Below are 7,471 nucleotides of genomic sequence, written 5' to 3'. Positions count from 1 at the left end.
TCAGGAAGTGGAGGGGTGAAAGAGAATGCGCAACTGTTCACCCTGCATCCTAGATGCTTTATGTCTTAAAAAAAAAGAAGGAAAAAAAAACCCTTAATTTTGAGCTAACATAAAGGGTAGAAATAAGATGAAGCTCTCCTATATTTCTCATCTCGCTTTCATCTTACCAAGCTGCAATATAATAGACAGATGCAGAAATGAGCACATAGCTGCACAATGCATATCAATGCTCCAGTCAGAGGCAGACTGCGTGTTTTATTATGACCCCCTAAGATGTTAGACCTGGGATAGGGATCTGTGAATGCAGAAGTGGCTGGGAAGAAAGAGAAACCATGGGAGGTGGAGGTTGAGGAAGAGGAGGAGGAGGGAGAAGGCTGTCCCGGAAGTAACATAACAATAATTCCTAGTAGAATTCACAGTGAAGGGTCAGCGAAGCTCTTGCAGACCTCAGCAGCCCTTTAAATGCTTGGACATATGGACCAATACAAACATGTTGTCATCCACAGAAAGGAATGTTCATGGTACATTGCCACTTTCAAGGGAATCTATGATAAAAAAGAGAGAGAAGTTATTCAATCTACACTATAGACCTGTAGATAATCTTAAAAACAAAGTGTAAATAGTTTGAATGAAAGATCCCTGCTCTCCAAAGCCAAAGGGTCATTAAATAAAAATATCAGTGCCAGGAGTGGGCTGTCTCCCAAAGGGTCGCTGGTCAGAGAACCCCCTGAGGTGGCCACAAGATTCTAATCTATTTCTGTAGCTGTTGGCTGCCCACAGCTGAAGACAACAGATGTGTTGATTGCAGGTCATAGAGAAATCAGGTTGGAACTGAGGTAGAAGCCTCCTCATCTCTGCTTAGATTTCATAGTGATGGAGAGGACCTGTGCAGGCTGCTGGAAGAGAAAGGGCATCAATAACCTTATTCAGATGTGAATCTGGAATGCTGCATTGTCAGTACGCCAGACAAGACATAGCCACTGATGCAATAGTGGCATGACTATTATGGAAGTGACCAACTCATTTCTGATTGGATTTGAGGCCCATTCCAGCAGAAGGAATTCATGGTACTGCAAGTCTGTTCAAAAGCCTGTGGCCTAGGAGGTCATAGATCTTATTAGGGAAGTTTTATTTGTTTTGCTAAATGAACATGGTGATCCTGTCAAATTGCCTTCCAAATATTTATGTTTATGTTCGTAGGTGATCAAAATGTTATGTACACATATGCAAATATCATAATGAAAATCCATTTATGTACCTGCTATATAGCAAACCTCTCTCCCCCCTCCCCTTTCAGGTAGGGTCTCATGTAGCTGAAGCTGGCCTTGAATTCTCTGTTTAGTGACGAATGTGAGCTTCTGATCCTTTAGCATTCACCTCTCTGTGTCTGGGGTTATAAGTATGTGTCACCACACCGGGCTTTTGTAGTGGTAGAGATAAAACCTGAGGCTTCATATTTGCTGGGCAATATTCTACCAACTGAACTATATCTGGTCCCAGAATGGGTGTATTCCTGAAGATACTTGCTCCTGAAGAGCCTCCAGCAGGTCCCTCAGAAAGATTCTATAAGATACCGTTAGCACAGAAATGACAGTTGTCTCTGTGTTACTCCCTCTGCAAACCTCCTGGTGAGACAAAATGTGAAGTAAAGACAGGGGTAATAGGATGGCTGTGACTTTGTGTGGGTCTATACTAATGTGTGTTTGTGTCTTATTTTTCAACAAAAGTTTTAAATATATGTATTTATGAGTGCTTACAGATTAATAGTTTAAAGAGAATATTTTATGCATCAGTACAGAGTGTTTATGCTTTCAGTATTATTAAAAGTCAAAAAGTAAAGCCAGGCAGTGATGGCACATGCCTTTAATCCCAGCACTCGGGAGGCAAAGGCAGGTGGATCTCTGTGAGTTTGAGGCCAGACTGGTATACAGAGTAAGTTCCAGGACAGGCACCAAAGCTACAGAGAAACTCTGTCTTGAAAAAAAAAAACAAATAAATAATGTCAGAAATTTTAATAACCTAGAAGTTTACAAAGTAAAAAACTTTCAGTAAACTAATATTTCATTGACAAAAATATTTATTTAGTATTGGAAAAAGAAGTAATCTAATCAAGTTTAGGCATAGAGTGTTGATAAGATCTGGTACAGAGTGAGACCTAGATCTGTACACAGGGAGGCCGCCTCGCTCACTTTCCAATTCTGAGCAGTTTCCGGTCCCCTCATAACAGCCCATCACAACTGATTTACACATCTTTTCAACTCTATCTTTACTCTTTGTTTCTCTTCCTATGCTTAGATATGTTTGCATATACACAGACTTCCCATTGTGCCATGGTTGTCTGCAGCATTGAGTACAGAAGTGTGCACAGGTTTGTAGCCTACAGCAGTAGCCGCATCACATAGCCCAGATGCGTAGTAGGCGGTAGCATCTAGGCTTCTCCGTGTATAGTCCATGCTGGAAAACCATCTAGAGGGTGCCTTTCTCAGAGCATATCCCTGGCTGTGTTACTCAGTTTTGCTGCTGTGACAAAGTGCTTAATAAAAGTAATTTAAAACTGAAAGGATTCATTTCGGCTCATTGTTTCAGACTTCCAGCCCCGGGTTGCTCTGCTTCATGGTTTCTAGGCAGAATGTCACAGCAGGGAGTGTGTGGCAGGGCAGAGCTGCCTACCTTATGGTGAACAAGATCTATACATACATAGAGAGAGCAGAGAGAGGTGGGGAGGGAGAGGAAGCGATAGGAGGCACTTAGGGGCAAGACAGATCTTTGAAAGTCAGACTCTAGTGACTGTCTTTCTCTAAAGTCCATTTGTCTATGAAATCAACGACTGAATCTACCTATGCAGCTATCACCCTCAAGTCCCAGTCACTGCTCCATGGTGTCACCTGTAGGAGAGCAAGTCTTTAGCACACAATGCTTGCAGGGACAGTCCCAGTCACTCTCAGCCCTGTAGGTATGTAATGAAGAATTTAATGCACACTCCCAACATGGTTTGACGATGATGGGGACCGGAAGCAGTGACGCCTCTGGAGTGATGAACATCTGGCAATCTAGACTGTGCCCTAGAAACACCATCGTTCTTTGTAAGGAACCAGGGTTCTCAGCAGAAATAGTTGACCCCAGACCTGAAGGCTGGAACCTCCCAGATGCAGCCGGAACAGTGGGGTGGGAACCTTGTGGAAAGAAAGCAGGAGACAGCTGGGTCAAGTACCTTATGACCAAGGTTGGAACCGTGTAAGCAGCAAAAATGTAGTAATGCAAGCTTTGGATTTCAAGCTGGAGAATAAAACACAGTTTTTAAAATGAAAATTTTCATAACCACTCTATGAGGTAGACATTATTATCCCCGGTTTACAAATTCTGAAAGCAACGGAGGAGTCAAAATTCAAATCAGGTTCAAACAGCATCCAAATGCCACTGTGTGGCACACCTCCCCATGGCGGAAAGACACACAGTGTTGCTGGGCTCTTAAGTGCCCATATCTACTCTGGTTTGCGATCTGTGCACTTCCTTGTTTTCATTCCTGTCTTTCTAGGAACTTGACCTTTGGGTCTCATTGAACCACCATTGCGTTGACTCTGTTGACTTCAGTCAGCAGCCTTGTGCCAAGAGCATCACAATGAACAACTCTGTATTCAGAGTGTGCAGACTCTGGGGGTTTGGGGGTGACTCTTCTGTTCTGGCTGATAACTCACATGAAGTCTGAGATCCAGTGGGGGAATTCTGGGGGGAAACCGGGAGCAGGGTGTGGGAAGGGTTGGGGTGGGAAGGTGAGTTCCCTTCCTTAATCACTCATGTGCTTTCTTCAGTAGCGTGGCTCCTGGAGTCCTCGTTTGCTCACATTTCCTGAGGGGCACAAGAGTATGAAGCATTCCCACACTGCATTAAAAATAACCAAGGTGATGGATGGTCCCAAACAGCAAGGAGGGGAAGCAGGGCATTCCTTTCCCACTTTCCCTGGACGACAGAGAGACTGCATCTGTCGTGACTTGGGTGGTAGAGTTTCAGTGGTCATAGGGTTGAAGTGGCTGCCTGCCAGATCCTGCCCTCTCTGCAGCAAGAAGGCTGACCCTGCTGGCTAAAATTTGGAAAAGACCCAGAAAAGCAGAACTCTGTGCCTCTGCCCAGCTAAAAGCCCATTGCTCCAGGGTTTGGGGACCTTCACCTCTTATTGGCACGGCTTGCTCAGAGACAACAAGGCCTCCCTGTGCACCCGTGGAATGTCTGTCCTTTGTTGCACCTTTGCTCAGTGCTTAGGGGTTGGTCACAGACAGATCGAGAGACATGAGGATGCACTGGTGAGGTGACCTCTAAAGGCTCCTTCCGGCTGCAGGCTTGGAATACGCTGGGTTTTGAGTTCTGACCCAGGATCAGCCCATGATAAAACTGTTGCTTGGTACTATTAAAGCATGTGGTAAGCTGACTGATACCTGGGAGTCCCCCTGACTTCTCTGTCCCATTGTCTATGTCAGCAGCCCCATCCCTTTACCATCCCCTCATTGTGTCTGTCCCCTCTTCTCAGGGCCGTCACCCTAGGGCAGCCGTAACTGATACAAGGGCATTTTAGTGGTCCCCTGCCTCTGTTTTCACACTTTCTGATCCATCTTTCCATAAGTCACCGGGGGAAGTGCAGCCTGAACATACCCATGTTCAAATCTTCCCATAGTCTACTGCTATGCAGATGAAAACCCATGTCCTGCTGCTCAAAGCACAGCCCCGTGCAACCTACCCCGCCCAGCTTCTCTTGCCAGCTTTTTCTCTCCTGGATACTCCTCTGGGAATGCCAACCTTTAGGAGTACAGCTCCTCCATGAAAGCCCCTCCCCATAAGACTTGCTTCTTCTTGCCTTTAGTGGGATGCTTACCCAGGCTCCTATTTGCCACTGGTGCCCCAGCTACAGCCTTCTCCCTAAGGGATAAGAGCATTTGTCTGCTACCAACCCGAAGCTTCCCGATGAGCTTCGTGTGGCAAGCTCATCAGACTTCTTACCAGAGCGTCCATAGGACTTAGCAGACACCATTCCACCATGGATATACTTACTAGACCCTTACTCCATCTTCCATTTAGCGTCTTCATTCTGTAGATGCTACCGAGGTGTGAAGCCGGCTAGTATTCTCCCATGATCCCAGGGCCCGTGTGTAAGAAAACCAAGCTTAAATGTGGTATGTGGTTCATATTTGTGACCCTGAGGCCATACCATACATCTCATATGAACAGCAGAGAGTACTGCTATGCTACAGTTTTGAGCAGGATGACTGAGCTCCTGGCTTGTCATCAGAACTGTGCGAGTTTTACTCTGGAGGGGCTGCAGGCTGCCTACCCACGCCCTGAGCAGAGCCACCTATTCTGGTGAATAAAGATTTTAATGGCGAAACCACTCCTAGCCCTTTACACGCCTTCTGTGGCTGCTGTCAAGCTGTTTGGGGAGAGGCAAGTAAAGTAGTTATGGCAGAATTCTTACAGTCCTATGAAAACTAAACCATTTACTGTCTGGCCATCATAAAAGCGTTGTGGGGCCAGAACGATGATTCGGTGGTGAAAGAGTTGACTTTTCTTGCAGAAGATCAGAGTTCAGTTCCCAGAACCCACACTAGGAAGCTCACAACCACCTATAACTCCAGCTCTGAGGGGTCTGCTGCCCTCTTCTGGACTCTGAAGGTACAGGTACACACACACACACACACACACACACACACACACACACCGAAAACTAAAAAGATCAAGGCTTTACATAGTTCTGTCAGACAGGCTTGCATAGGTAGAAAGTGACTAAACTGGGGTAGACATGAAGGAGCTGAGTTCCAGAAATTTCAAATTATGCTCCAATTTACAAGTTATCTGTCCTGCAAATGGGAGCTGAGATGGGCAACATACAGAAGCCACTGGAGCATGGCATGAAAGACTAGGCAAGGGACAGAGCTAACACTTGGGTGATGGTGTCCTCCTTTCTCACCCATCTGTCTCTGTCACTCCCCCCACCCCTATTCCTGACTTGGAGTCTGGGTCTCAACTGTTGGTCTGTGGCACTCATGGGCTTCTCTGAACCCCTAACTGCTTGATCAGTCTGTTCCTCGAGGAACTGCTGTGGCCTTGTGGCACCCAGTGCCAGCTCAGTCCCTTTAGGCAGATGCCAAGAATGAAAGTCCACATCTCTTCCAACTTCTTCCACACTCTGGGCCTGGCATCTCCAGACTGCTTTCAGAGCTACAGATGGAGCTGGTTACAACAGTGCATCCGAAGCCAGGAGGTGCGCGCCTTTAATCCCAGCATTCAGAGGCAGAGGCAGGTGGGTCTATGTGAGTTCAAGATCAGCCTGGTCTACAAGGTGAGTTCCAAGACAGGCAGGACTATTATACAGAGAAACGTTGTCTTGAAAAACAAAACCAAAAAACAAAAACAAAAAAAAATCAAAACAAAAACAAACAATAAAAGGGCCTTGGTAACTAAGATTAGGAAAATTAAAATCCCCAACGTGGAGAAGATCTGGGGTGTGTGTGTGTGTGTGTGCACACACGTGCACACGCACGCGCGCATACATCCCTGCACTGGGTCTTGGAATGTGGGAGTGGGAGACAAGCTTTAAAGACAGAAGAGAAAGCAAAGACCCTGGGGAAGGTAGGTTTGGAGAGGAATTTTTGACAGTGAGGAGAGTGATTTAAAATCAGTTTCCCAGCCAAGAAGAATCCCTCTTGCCAGGGTGAAATACAACGTGAAATAGGAAAGTGAGGCGAGCTTGCACCCCGCCATGAGATGCCTCAGGCGTTCCTGCTTATGAAGTGAATAAGCAACCACCCTCCTAAGGCAGCTGGGGCAGCTCTGTCATTACAGCAGGAGCCTGTGCCAGGTGCCACCAGCTCTGGTCACTAGACCATGGCCGTCAGACTCGGGAGAGCTGCTTCTGACTACAGATGTGACCTGCTCTGCAGCAAGCCATCTTGGGCATGCTTCTTGAGTATCTACCGTTTGGCCTACAATTCTGAGAAAACCCAATACAATTTAGTTTAGGCTACAAGGAGCTCTATTGATTAGCATGGCCAAACCTCAGGTCAGGGGAGGGCTCAGCCACTTTCACACTGTTCGGACATGCTCCTGTTTCCCTGAATGTCAGCTATCGTGTATGTGAAGGGCTTTCTCCATGGCTACTCCTGGACTCATAAACCTCCGGTTTCACCAGTTAAGAGGAAAGCATTCTTTTAGTGGTTTGTGCTGTGACTCAGTTAAAAGAGAATGGGTTTGTTTTGACTCTTAGTTTGAGAGGGATAAAGTCCATTATGGTGGGGAAGGCGTAGCTATGGGAGCTTGAGGTGGTGGTCACCTTGTATCTGCACTCAGGAAGGAAGCGAGATTGTGGACCCTCAGCTTCCTTCATTTTATTCAGCCCAGGACTCCAGTCTATGGGATGATGCTGCCCATGCTCGAATCTTCCCTGATTTGTTAAATCCTCTGGGAAGTCCCCATAGATGCACCTAGA

The sequence above is a fragment of the Chionomys nivalis genome, chromosome 11, assembly GCF_950005125.1.
Source record: "Chionomys nivalis chromosome 11, mChiNiv1.1, whole genome shotgun sequence".
NCBI classification, from domain to species: domain Eukaryota; kingdom Metazoa; phylum Chordata; class Mammalia; order Rodentia; family Cricetidae; genus Chionomys; species Chionomys nivalis.
The sequence above is the reverse complement of the archived record's forward strand: the minus strand, read 5'-3'. Positions refer to the sequence as shown.